Genomic DNA, 13,102 nt, shown 5'->3' on the forward strand with positions numbered 1-13,102 from the left:
CCAGGGTGGCCTGGGTCACAGCTGGAGTTGTCACAATATTGACCCAGGAGGAGATAACATCCAAAGGGCTTGGAGTCCCAGTCGGATAAGGAGGGGGATGTCGCCGGAAAAGATCCCTGGCCCCCAAGGGGATCAAACTAAATGGGGCTTTAATAGGTCTCTTCCAGCTCAGATTTCATGCATAATTGGAAGCAGGTCTTGAGCTGAGCAGAGAGGGCTGGCCTAGCAGCTTGCCGGGCGGTGCCACCTCCATGTCACCCCACACATCCCTCTGAGGCCTTGCCGGGGGGCTTCTGGACTCCCTTTACTCTGCTTCGGAAGTGCTGCTGTTTTAACCCCTTCGGGATAAGAAGGTGGATAAATAGGGAGTCAGAGTTAGCTTGACAGGGGTGGGGGTGGGAGAAGCGTACCCTGAGCCAGATGTGCACTAGGCCTTCATCCATCATTCATTCATTCATTCAACAAAGGTACTTTAACATTTAAAGTTGGCAACAGCCCTGTAGGGGACTCCCTACAGAATCTGCCTGCCGGTGTAAGAGACACAGGTTTGATCACCGATCTGGAAGGATCCCACATGCTGCAGAGCAAAGAAACTGTGTGCCACAACAATTGAGCCTGTGTTCTAGAGCCCAGGAGTTGCAGCTACTGAAGCCCACGAGCCCTAGAGCCCATGCTCTGCAACAAGAGAAGCCACTGCAATGAGAAGCCTGCACACCACAACTAGAGGCTAGCCCCTGCTCTCCTCAACTGAAGAAAAGCCCGCATAGCGATAAAGACCCACCACAGCCAAAAATAAATAAATAAAATAAAATTATTTTTTTTTTAAAAAGGCTCTAGGTTCATCTACCTCATTAGAACTGACTCACATGTGTACTTTTTGACGGCTGAGTAATATTCCATTCTGTATATGTACCACAATTTCCTCATCCATTCATCTGTGGATGGACATCTAAGCTGCTTCCATGTCCAAGCTATTGTAAATAGTGCTGCCTAGAGGGGTGGGACTGGGTGGGAGGTGGGAGGGAGGTTTAAGAGGGAGAGGACATGTGTATACCTATGGCTGATTCATGTTGATGTATGGCAGAAACCAATACAATTTTGTAAAGCTATTATCCTCCAGTTAAAAATAAATACATTTTAAAAAAGGCAACGAAGGATTGCATTTCAGTCCCCAATGTACCTGGGGCACATATTTTCTTCTGCCCAAAGGGGCATTTCTCCTCTAACACCATTGGTAGGTGCTGGCCACTGCCCCTGCCCACTGGTGCTGACCTAATGGGCCTCTGTTCTCCCTCTAGGGCTCCAGGTACCTGGCCTCTGGTATTTCCTCCAGTGGAGAGGGATCCTAGCCAAGACCCTGAGCAGCCAGGACCAGCTCCTACTCTCAGATGGCTTGGGACACCCTCTCAGGGAGGGGGCTGAGGGGACAGGCCTGTGAGAGGCCAGACTAACCTGTTCCTCAGACTGAAGTGTAAATAAGACAGGCTTTGAAAAGGTCTTGACCCAGAAGCCTCTGCATCAGACACATCGTTTTTCTCCTCCCTGCCTGGGACCTCCAAGGGAGGGAACATAGAGGATGGACAGGAAAGAAAATACCCAGGGCCGCACACGTAGTCTCCCCCAGCCATACACATGGATGTGCACACTTGTGCACACACACACACACAGACACTCATGTAGAAAGGAAGAACTTGGCTGAAGTGTAGCACACTTGCTCATCAGAGATGATGTAAAGGATGCTGCCTGGAGAAGCAGGGTTAGGGCTGGTGGCCCGAGAGCTCTCTATCACTGAGACTGTCTGAAAAATGCGCCCACAAGGACCACCCAGACCTCAAAGAGGATCACAGAGATTCTCCTACAAGGTACTCAGACCAACTAGGAAAGAGGACACCAATGTGCTCACTTTGCCAAGATCCTTGGCAAACCTACTCTGTGCCAGGCACCGTGCTGGGCCTGAGAGTACAGAGTGCACCTGCATTGGGAACGAAGGGGGCCTACCAGCAAGAGATGAGCAGACCCCTCCACCTAGGGTGGGCCAAGCAGTCCCTGCGGGGCTCAGAGTGGTCTTTGGCCAAGCTGAGGCCACAATTAGGATGCAGAGTCTCGCCTTGGAGGCTCCCCCAGCTAGTTTGCAGGTAAAAAGAGCCCCAGAAGACCCATGTGCCCCTCTCTGCCCACAACGCACCCACCTCCACAGTTCTGGCCCTCACTGGGGCCCCAGAAAGAAAATCACAGAGGAGGATTGGATGTCAATTCACAAACCAATCCGATCAGCACGAACAGCTATAGCACATGCTGTTCCCTGCACTTTGGTCCCCTCCCCTGCCCCGCAGACCCTGGGGGCTGCCGGCGGACAGGCCCAGCCCCTGCCTGTCTGCAAGGCCAATTACAGTGGCCTTAATCACCCTGGTGGCGTGAGTAACAACTTCTGCCCGTCAGTCTCCTTCCTGGGGCGTCTCGGAGGGGATGACCCCTCACAGCTCTCCTCCAAGGAGTAGGAGTGTGAAACTGGATCCAACAGGAATCGGTGGCCGCCATCCAGGTTAACTCCTGACTCCTCTCACTGCCTGCTGGTCTCCTGTGTGTCTGCCTGGCTTCTCCGGGCCCTGGGGTGGAGGGCCTACCAGGGCAGGCCTGGGACTGTGCATCTCCTGAGTGCTAATGCCATGGCTAAGTCCCAGCGGTGCTGGGGAGGCGGGTGCTCCCTGCTAGCCAGTGCAAATGAGGTACCCAGCCGTTGAGGTCTGCTTGGCATTTCCTGTGTTGGCTTTGGCTGGCGAGGCCAGGCCCGTGGGCTGCCCTCTTGACCCGAGCCAAGTCAAGCAGGCATGTCCGAGACTCTAGCGCCTACTGACTTCTGTTCTGCGCCCCGCAGGGAGTCCTGTTCTGGAAAAAAAAGATCACTCCTCCCTGCCGGGGTTCTCACTGAGCTATCTTCCCTTGCTTTGTAGGTTGCTGTGACCACCTGAGGCCTGGTGGGCCCCTATCCTGCTTTATCTCAGGGCGTGTTCCCCAGGTTGAGCAACGGAGCCCAGGGAATGTGCATCGAATCTCTGAGCTTCCAGTGGCTCCCATCTGTCTGTGGAGTAATTCCCTTAGCTCCAGGCTTGCCCTTTGACTGGACCTGAAGGAGCCTCAGGCAAGGAGTTTGTTCTGGTCATTAGCACCCGCATTCCAGTTGAGAACCTGGGAGAGCTCCCTTGGGCGACCCCGGAAGGGCCGGTTTCACCTGCAGGCTTCAGCATTGCTGGCTCTGGCTCCTCAGTCCATGTTTTCTTTGGTTTGGGGTTTCTGGGACACCAGATCGTCCAAAACAAGAAGAGTGCGTGATGCTCATTTTTCCAAAGAGCAGAGGCTGCAACACAACAGACTCTCTGTGTGAAGTGTGGTCCCCAGCCACTCTCGCTGGTTGCCCCCATCCCTGCCCCACCCAGGTCCCCTTGGGGGCATAGAGCACTCCCCATTCCCAATGGCCAGAGGTCTCTGGTCTCGAATTTGGCCAGGTTGGGCGGAGAGGGCAGAGCCAAATCTCACCCCATAGACCATCACTGGTCCACAGCCCTTCCCTCTCTCTTCCTTGGGGGTGCCCCTGTGAGAAGAAGCAGGAAATAGGAATAGTCTAGAGCACAGGGTCCAGAGCTAGAGACATCTGAGCATGAATACCAGCCGTGTGCCTTGAACGAGCAAGCAAATGGCCGTGGAACTCAGTTGCCTTGTCAATAAAATGGAGACAGTAGAGGTACCCGTGGCCTAGGGTTTGTGAGAGGAGTCATTGGGCCTTGTTGGTGATTAGTCACTGTCTTTGCAACCGCATGGACTGTAGCCCGGCAGGTTCCTCCATCCACGGGATTTCTCAGGCAAGATTACTGGAGTGGGCTGCCAATTTCCTTCTCCGGGGGGTCTTTCCAACCCAGGGATTGAACCCGCATCTCCTGCGTTGGCAGGCCGATTCTTTATCGCCAGGCCACCGTGGAAGCCCCTGCTAATGGAGGCCTTGATCTTTCTCCAGGAAAGAGAAGTCAAAGCAGGAGCATTGTTGGCTCCTTGGGGCCAGGCACATGAGGGCTCGGCAATGTGGAAAATGTGAGGTGAAGGAAGGAAAAGGCTCTGGATTTCCTATACTGCTCGAGGGAGGAGCAGTAGATAGGATTCTTCTGGCAAGTTTGGGGTGATATTTATCAAGAAGACTGAGGAGTGTGTGTTATCTTTATGAGCAATTCCACTTCTGGTACTCTATCTTGGGAAATAATCTGAAATGTCAGAAGTCAGGCAGAGCTGTAGGAGGCCCGGGAAAAAGTGTCTTCGAAGATGTTCTTCTCAGTGTCATTTATAGTAGCAAACATACAAAGAAGATATCTCAGTATCCAGTGGTAGGAGACTGGTTAAGGATATTATGTAGTATCATCTACATAAGGAATTAAAGAGTGAGCACTAAAAGTTGTGTCTAGGAAAAAATTTTTATGACATGGAAACATCTGAGTAAAAAAAAAATTCAGGATATCTAGCTACTGACAAAGTATTATCTTAATTATGTGAAAAACTCTTATGAGTAGAGAAACAAAATCTGAAAATATATATAGAATATTATTATTCAGTTCAAAAGGAAAGGAATTCTGAAAGATACTACAACATGGATGAACCTTAGAGCCATTACACCAAGTGAAATAAGCCAGGCAGGAAAGGACAATTACGGTATGATTTATATGAGGTACCTAAAGTAGTCAAATTCTTTGAGACAGAAAAACATGGTGGTTGCTAGGGGCTTGAGGGAGTGGACAGTTATTATTTAATCATGCAGCGATTCAATGTGAGAAGATAAAAAGTGCCAGTGATGGTGGTTGCACAAGAATATAAATATACATTTTAAAATGACTGTATTTTTTAAAATGGTGAAAATGGTAAATTTTATCTTATTTTACCTCTATTAAAAAAAGAAAAAGAGGAGGTCATAGGGGAAATACATCAAAATGCCCTTAATGAATATTTTTGAGTAAAGGGATTATGGGTTGATCTTTCTTCTTTTTAGTTTCTGACATTTTGCCCTAGTAAATGAGTTTTTTTTTGTTTGTTTGTTGTTTGTTTTAAGGAAGCTTGCTCCAGCATCTCCCAGATGTGCGCGGGGGTGGCGGTGGCGGGAGAGGCTCCGTCCAGCTGCAGTTGGAAATGAGGGAAGAAACACAGCCTGCTGGGGAAGGGTTAGCTCAGAGAAGGCCCGGGGTCTCCCTTACGCTCTCACTCCCCTTTGGCTGGCCTCTTTCTCTGCCTTCCCTCCACACTCCGAGCCTTGCCCAGGGGCCTCTCTTGTAGGAACAGTACAGTTACTAGTCTGAAGGGCTGTCCCAGCCCTAGTGGGAATGTGGGCTCGGGGCTTTCTCAGATGTTTGGTACCCGCGAAGCCTTCCCCCTGCTGCTCCGCCCCAGCCCAGCTGCAAAAACAACAGCCCATACCCAAAGTCCTGTTATTGCAGCCCGGAGTTGGGGCCTCAGCATGCAGCACAAGGAGTGGGGATGGGGCCTGCCAGCCCTAAAGAGACCTAGGGGAATTGGAGGGTCTCCTCTCCTACTTCCCTGGGGGAAAATCTGGCTCCAAGGTGTAGGGAGAACAGGCTTTAGGAGTCCTGCGGGACTGAGAGCCAACTCTGCCAGTAGCCTCCCTGGCTCCCTGGGGACGGTGGTGGGGGAGTGTGGTGGTGGACGGGGGTGGGCAGGAAGTCAAGCCACTTGGGAACCCGCTGAGCCAAGCCGTGGGCAGGAGGCGGCACCACCGTGGCTCCCAGGCAGGCCAGGGCCAAGGCTTTCCCACGGGGTGTGACTGGCCACTGGGCTTCATGGATCCATCCACCCCAGGCTAGGGCTTGTGAGCCCTGGGAAGTTTCCATGCAGTCTTCCCTTCAGGGTATAGGGGCTGGCAGGGAGATTCCCTTAACCACCCCCTAGCGCCCTCACGTGTGTGCAGGGCATCCTAGCAAGGCCAGGGCACAGCTCTCAGAGGCCTGCCACTCAGCTTTCTCAGCATCGGCTCCGCTCTCATCCTTCAGCTCCTCAAACATATGACAGTGTAGGGACACAGGACTTATATCCCCAAGATCCCGAAGACCTCAGTGACTGATGGGAACCTGGCACCCTGCCCCCTAAAGACCATTCCTCCACTCTAACATCAAGGGTACAGATGTTGTGGAATTAGGAGGCACTGTGGAAATCTCTGGGGAAGACAAACCTGGGTTAGAACTTAACCTCTGCCCCACTGGCTACATGCCTGGGCATTGCATTTAAGCTCTTTGAGCCTCGGCTCCCTCCACTGTGAAATAAAGACATTAGCATTTACCCTGTAGAGTCTTGGATGGTTTTGATGTAATTATAATAATAGTCTCTGGTACAAGGTAGGTGTGGTGCTTAATAAGTGGAGGACACTGATTTTTATTACCCAAGCCCAAAGAAGGAAACTAAGCTGAGATTAGAAAGAACTTTCTGATCTCAGTACTCAGTTCAGTTCTCCCCACCCACCAGGTTCTGCACAATGTAGACAGCATGCTTGAGAAGCTCCCTCACCTTTCCTTTCTCCACTCTGGCCAGGAACCAGTCAATCAAATTACCCTCTAGAGTTAGACACCAACTGTGTGTTGTTAAGGATGTTCCTGGCCGTAGGCATCAAACCATCAGATAGAAACTATTCCAGGGAAAGAAGGAGGGGAGTCAGATGGGAGAGGGTGGGCCTTGGGCCCCTGCGATCCACCAGTAGCCTCTGCCTGCAGGTTAGTGGCTGAGTGTCACAGATGCACCAAGAATGGTAGGAAGTGCTGGGACCCAGGACCCAGGCTTCCTGACTGGGCTACACCATCAAGCAGTGTCTGTAGCTGTTCTGAAATACTCATAGGTAGTTATACTAGGGTTTCCCAGGTGGTGCTAATGGTAAAGAACCTGCCTGCCAATGCAGGAGACATAAAAGACACGGGTTTGATCCCTGGGTTGGAAAGATCCCCTGGAGGAGGACATGGCAATCCACTCCAGTATTCTTGCCTGGAGAATCCCATGGACAAAGGATTTTGGCAGGCTACAGTCCATAGGATCGCAGAGTCAGACACGATTGAAGCAGCTTAGCACGCAGTTACACTAATCTTTAAAATCACTACCCTTATCAAATGTCACTGCCATTATCATCTCCCCTGACAGATAACATCACTTAGTTTCAGAGAGGCAGACCTAAGATCTAAACTGAGATTTACATGACTTCCAAATCCAAGCACATGAACAGTTTAACATTCCATATGCTGCTACCATAGCTAAGAGGAAAATGGTGGGCCCTGGTTTCCACATATTTTCCCCCAGAATCACAGACTGTTTTCGTCTACCTATGTGCTTGGTGCAATTCTCACTTAGAATGGACCTATCAATTGTGGAATGACTAATCTCTTGACCAGAGCCAGCCCACTTCATAGGGCTCTTTCAAGACCAAAAGAGACAAGGAATATGAATATCTTTGACTAAAAGACAAGATCCTCTAACTGTAAGGGGTGATGCTGTTTATTGTTAGAGTCTCCCCTACTATGGGGGCTGTTTTCCAATATGCAACATGGTGCCTATATTTATTTATATGCTGAATAACAGTTTGTTGCATATTGAATATGTTGCTCTGTGAAGAGCAACTGTTAATACCCAGTCCTAATAACAATAACAGTGTGTGGTGTTTTTTTTTCCTAATCACATGCCCTGGGACTACTACTGTGTCTTCATTAGACTTTCCCTCCAAATTCCTAGGAATGAATCATGTTTAAGTGCCAGAGAATCTCAAGAACAGAGCCAGTTTCCAAAAAAAATGTACATTCACATTTAGACTAAGATTAGCTTCTAGTCTAACAGGATCAATCAAATAATAATAAACTCCTACCTTAGCTGACAAGAGGGTTGGAAGACGAAAGAGAAACCTAGTCAAGGCTCAGCAACCCAAAAAGTTAAGACAATGAGGAATTTGTTGTGAAGTCCAAGGGTGACTATGCCTTCAGGCCTGGCTAGATCTAAGTGCCTACATCAGCTTGCTTCAAATCATCAGCTTATTTTCTCTTTCCCCTCTTGCTCCTCTTGCTCTAGGACTTGGTTCTGCTTGCTTTTGTTTCTCCTGAAGCAGTTGCCTGACTTTCTCCTGCAGACAAGCTTTTTCTATGAGGCAGGAAAGCTGGCCACTGATAGACATGAGCCAATTTCCCTACGGTAGACAAGGAAGATGGAAACCTGCTCTCTTCTGGGGTCTGTATGGCAAATCACAGCGAAGAATTGAAAGGCTTTGCACAACCAGTCAGCATGGAAGTGGGTGACTGACCAGACCTGGGTGGTGTGCCATCCCTGTGGTGAGGAGCCACGCTGGGTACCAGGAGGCCTTGGGATTGACAGTTTCACCTGAATGACATGGGATGAGGAGAGGCAATTCCCAAAGGAAAGGAGGTGCAGGGGAGATAAAAACAACAGGTGTCCACTACAATAGCACTTGTTCTCAGGTTGCATAGAGACATGACTTATCCACCAAAACAATCAGAGAAGGATTAAAAACAGTAGTGCATTCACATGCCCAAGTGCTGAGTCAAAGCCCTTCAGGAAAAGGAAGTGATCTGATGGCCTAAAAGAGATTCTTTAGAACACTAGGAGAAAGACACAAATATTTTGGTCAGCACCCTCCCCCCCCCCACCTGCTCCCCCCTAGTTGAGAATTATCATCATAATCACGTTATTCTCTGGGGCTTACCCGGTGACTCAGGTGTAAGGATTCCACATGAAATGCAGGAGACTCAGAAGATAGGGGTTTGACCCCTAGTGGGAAGATCCCTTGGTGGAGGAAATGGCAACCCACTTCAGTATTCTTGCCTGGAGAATCCCATGGACAGAGGAGCCTGGTGAACAGATGTCACAAAAGGGTTGGACACAAGTGAGCACAGCACAGCACGTTATTCTCCAAATTAGGTTTGAAAATGGTGATTTGATAATTATGCAATTAGCCAGAATGTTTGAAATTGGGATCCTTTGGAAAAATCTGGAAGATTTGGTCAACATAATCACACTCCTGGTTGAGAGTATGGGCCTGATGACTTTTTTTTTCTAACAAATAACTTTTCTTTCTTACAAATAACTTTCTCTGTTTATAGACAGTTTATGTGTATTATAGGAATTTTTGAAAATACAGAACAGAACACATATGAAATGGAAAGAGTAACATGGAAACTTACATTACCATATGTAAACTAGATAGCAATTTTAAAAAGTAGGGAATTTGCTGTATGACTCAGGAAACTCAAACAGGGACTCTGTATCAACCTAGAGGGGTGGGATGGGGAGGAAGATGGGAGGGAGGTTCAAAAGGGAGGGAATATATGTATACCTATGGCTGATTGATGTTGAGCTTTGACAGAAAACAATAAAAGCCTGTATAGCAATTATTCTTCAATACAAACAAAAATTTAAAAAAAACTACTTTTGTATTTGTTAGGATTGGGTGTGACTGCAACTGATAGGAACCCAAAGCTAACAATGGCTTAAATAGGATTGAAGTCTATTTTGCTCAAAGCTACATGAAGTCCAAAAGTCCAGGCTTGCATGGGACTTCTGCTCTCCAGAGGCTTTGCCGTGCCTAGGCTCCTTCCAGCTCACTATTCTGGCATCTCTTCACTGAGACCTGCCACCTCATAATCTAAGTGAACAGAGCAGAAAGGCAGCAAGAAGGAGAAGAGGATAAAGAAGTCAAGGACCCATGACAGCTACTCCTAGGGAAGATTCTCAGATATAGCAACACAAAGCATCCATACTGTCCCGGTGGTAAGAATGTAGTCACATGGGCACATCTACTTGCTGGGGAAACTGGGAAATGTAGTCTTTTTTTCTGTGTGGCTAATTGCCCAGAATATTACTACAGAAGAGTTGTTACTGAAGCAATTAAGGGGTCTCTGGTACTGCACTCAATATGTCAGCAAATTTGGAAAACTCAGCAGTGCCACAGGACTGGAAAAGGTCAGTCTTCAGCATTTGCCGAAGAATGCTCAAACTGCCGCACAATTGCACTCATCTCACATGCTAGTAAAGTAATGCTGAAAATTCTCCAAGCCAGGCTTCAGCAATACGTGAACCGTGAACTTCCAGATGTTCAAGCTGGTTTTAGAAAAGGCAGAGGAACCAGAGATCAAATTGCCAACATCTGCTGGATCATCGAAAAAGCAAGAGAGTTCCAGAAAAACATCTATTTCTGCTTTATTGACTATGCCAAAGCCTTTGACTGTGTGGATCACAACAAACTGTGGAAAATTCTGAAAGAGATGGGACTACCAGACCACCTGACTTGCCTCTTGAGAAACCTGTATGCAGGTCAGGAAGCAACAGTAGAACTGGACATGGAACAACAGACTGGTTCCAAATAGGAAAAGGAGTACGTCAAGGCTGTATATTGTCACCCTGCTTATTTAACTTATATGCAGAGTACATCATGAGAAATGCTGGGCTGGAAGAAGCACAAGCTGGAATCAAGATTGCCAGGAGAAATATCAATAACCTCAGATGTGCAGATGACACCACCCTTATGGCAGAAAGTGAAGAAGAACTAAAGAGCCTCTTGATGAAAGTGAAAGAAGAGAATGAAAAGGTTGGCTTAAAGCTCAACATTCAGAAAACTAAGATCATGGCATACGGTCCAATCACTTCATAGCAAATAGATGGGGAAACAGTGGAAACAGTGGCTGACTTTATTTTTTGGGGCTTCAAAATCACTGCAGATGGTGATTGCAGCCATGAAATTAAAAGACACTTACTCCTTGGAAGGAAAGTAATGACCAACCTAGACAGTATATTAAAAAGCAGAGACATTAGTTTGTCAACAAAGGTCCATCTAGTCAAGGCCATGGTTTTTCCAGTAGTTATGTATGGATGTGAGAGTTGGACAATAAAGAAAGCTGAGCACAGAAGAATTGATGCTTTTGAACTGTGGTGTTGGAGAAGACTCTTGAGAGTCCCTTGGACTGAAAGGAAATCAAACCAGTCCATCCTAAAGGAGATCAGTCCTGGGTGTTCATTGGAAGGACTGATGTTGAAGCTGAAACTCCAATACTTTGGCCCCCTGATGTGAAGAGCTGACTAATTTGAAAAGACCCTGATGATGGGAAAGATTGAGGGCAGGAGGAGAAAGGGACAAGAGAGGATGAAATGGTTGGATGGCATCACTGACTCAATGGACATGAGTTTGAGTAAACTCCGGGAGTTGCTGATGGACAGGGAGGCCTGGCGTGCTGCGGTTCATGGGGTTGCAAAGAGTTGGATATGACTGAGCGACTGAACTGATAAACCTGTTACCATAACACCCAGGGATAACCACTGTTAACATCTTGGTATATGTCATTTATATACACATACAAACACACACATACCTGCATACAGAAAAATATTACATTGGTACAAAAGTAATTGTGGTTTTACATTGCTGAAATTTGCCATTTGATATTGGAATACATTCTAAACAAATGCGGTTATGTAATAGGTCATTTTAATGCACATTTCTCGCTTTGTGTTTTTTTGCTAAAGAATTTCTTGCTGTTTATTTTATATTTATTTTAAACTATGGAAATGATGTTAGACAAAAAGCAAATTTGAGCGATTTTCTTATTTGAGTTCAAAATGGGTCGTAAAGCAATAGAGACAACTCGCGATATCAATAGTGCATTTGGCCCAGGAACTGCTAACGAACAGACAGTGTAGGGGTGGTTCAAGAGTTTTTGCGAAGGAGACAAGAGCTTTGAAGTTGAGGAGCCCAGCGGCTGGCTAGCCATTGGAAGTTGACAACAACAGACAGTTATTATCGAAGGTGATCCTCTTGTAACTAACGAGAAGCTGCCCAAGAACTCAACATTGACCATTCTATGGTTCCGTATTTGAAGCAAATTGGAAAGGTGAAAAAGCTCAATACATGGGTGCCTCATGAGCTGACTGGAAATTTTTAAAACGGTCATTTTGCGGTGTTGTCTTCTCTCACTCTATGCAACAAACCATTTCTCTATCAGATTGTGATGTGCAATGAAAAATGGATTGTATATGACAATCGGGGACAACCAGCTCAGCAGTTGGACTGAGAAGCTCCAAAGCACTTCCCAAAGCCAAAACTACACCAAAAAAACATCACGGCCACTGTTTGGTGGTCTGTTGCCCATCTGATGCACTACAGCTTTCTGAATCCCGGTGAAATCATTACACCTGAGAAGTATGTTCAGCAAACCAATAAGATGCACGGAAAACTGCAATGCCCTCAGCCAGTATTGGTCTACAGAAAGGGCCCAATTCTTCTCCACGACAACGCCCAACTGCACATTGCACAACCAAAGCTTCAAAAGTTGAACGAACTGGTCTACAAAATTTTGCCTCATCTGCCACATTTACCTGACCTCTGGCCAATCGACTACCACTTCTTCAAGCATCTCAACAATTTTTTGCAGGAAAAATGCTTCCACAGCCAGCAGGAGGCAGAAAATGCTTTCCAAGAGTTTGTCGAATTCTGAAGCAAGGATTTTATGCAACAGAAATAAGCAAACTTTTTTCTCGTTGATTTCAATGGTTCTTATTTCGATTAATAAAGATGTGTTTGAGCCTAGTTATAATGGTTTAAAATTCAGAATCTGAAACCATAGTTATCTTTGCACCAATCTAATAGATATAGATATGTGTAGCTATGTAGATATAGCTACATGGTACATATATGTGTGTGAAGTACATATGTGCATATGTGCACATATTTTTATATAAAATTTATATAAATAACATATATTCTAAATGAAATTGAGCTCCCACCAAATATACTATTTTTTACCCTGTTTTTTTGAGAAATCGCAGCTCTTAAATAGTCTCTTTTATAGTCTATTTTAGCACTGAGTCATTTAAACAGTTAGAGTAATGTAATGCTTTATGAATTTCTTTTAAATAATAATAGATGTTTTTATTTTGTAGGTCCTGATTTATGAAGTTTTTGTTTATTTATTTTGAAATAATTGTAGATTCACAGGAGGTTGAAAGTAATGTACACCAAGGCCCATGCAGTCTTCCTCGGCCTCCCCCAAAGGTAACATCTTACACAACGGTGGGTCAATAT

This window comes from Giraffa tippelskirchi, chromosome 7, assembly GCF_054371585.1.
Source record: "Giraffa tippelskirchi isolate mGirTip1 chromosome 7, T2T-mGirTip1v1.2.pri, whole genome shotgun sequence".
Lineage (NCBI taxonomy): Eukaryota > Metazoa > Chordata > Mammalia > Artiodactyla > Giraffidae > Giraffa > Giraffa tippelskirchi.